This window comes from Tasmannia lanceolata, unplaced genomic scaffold (assembly GCF_043159265.1).
Source record: "Tasmannia lanceolata isolate RefF3 unplaced genomic scaffold, GAP_Taslan_0.1 ptg000036l, whole genome shotgun sequence".
NCBI lineage: Eukaryota > Viridiplantae > Streptophyta > Magnoliopsida > Canellales > Winteraceae > Tasmannia > Tasmannia lanceolata.
In genome coordinates this window covers 422,066-422,500 of record NW_027518713.1, presented here as the reverse complement: position 1 = coordinate 422,500, position 435 = coordinate 422,066, and positions in this window count along the sequence as shown.

Here is a 435-nt window from a genome sequence, read left to right as displayed (position 1 = left end):
CCAATAGGGGTCGGTATGCCCCGGTAGGTACGCGTGTGCCCCGTAATGCACGTTTCGCTGATCTCCCCGCATGTCCCGCCCCTATATGTAATACTTACTTACTTACTTACTTTCTTTCTTGCTTGCTTGCAATGGTTGGGAGTGCCCGGCATGCCCCGCTGCAGAGACCAAGGGCGCAATGACTTGGCACCGCGGATGCCGGGACTCCGGCACTTCCCGTGGCACTGATGGTTGGTTCCAAAGACAAAAGGCCGTGCAAGGCCACCGCACCGCGGATGATTTTGCTCGTGCTGGCGCCTTTGTGTGGCCAAAGAACATGCGCGAATGCTCCTGTCGGAAGGGTTGGTGTCCTGGCCCCGTCGGGTGTCACGAATGCTCGGTTGCGAAGACCATGGGACCAAAGCCATGGCACGTCGGATGATGGCTCCAGCTGGC